Here is a 282-nt window from a genome sequence, read left to right as displayed (position 1 = left end):
ACTACTACTACTATTATTATTATTTATTATTATTATTATTATTATTATTATTATTATTATTATTATTATTATTATTATTATTACTACTATTACTACTACTACTACTACTACTACTACTACTACTACTATTTATTCATTTATTTATTTCAAGTTGACCCTACATTCATTTTTCTATTTTTTTTTTTTTTTTATTATTTCTTTTACAGTGATGAGTGTATCTTTTCATGTATTTGCTTCTCGTTGACGTCAAAGTTCCAAAAGCAGCGTCATTATTTTTAATCC

This window comes from Portunus trituberculatus, chromosome 49 (genome assembly GCF_017591435.1).
Source record: "Portunus trituberculatus isolate SZX2019 chromosome 49, ASM1759143v1, whole genome shotgun sequence".
NCBI lineage: Eukaryota > Metazoa > Arthropoda > Malacostraca > Decapoda > Portunidae > Portunus > Portunus trituberculatus.
This window is presented reverse-complemented; position numbering follows the sequence as displayed.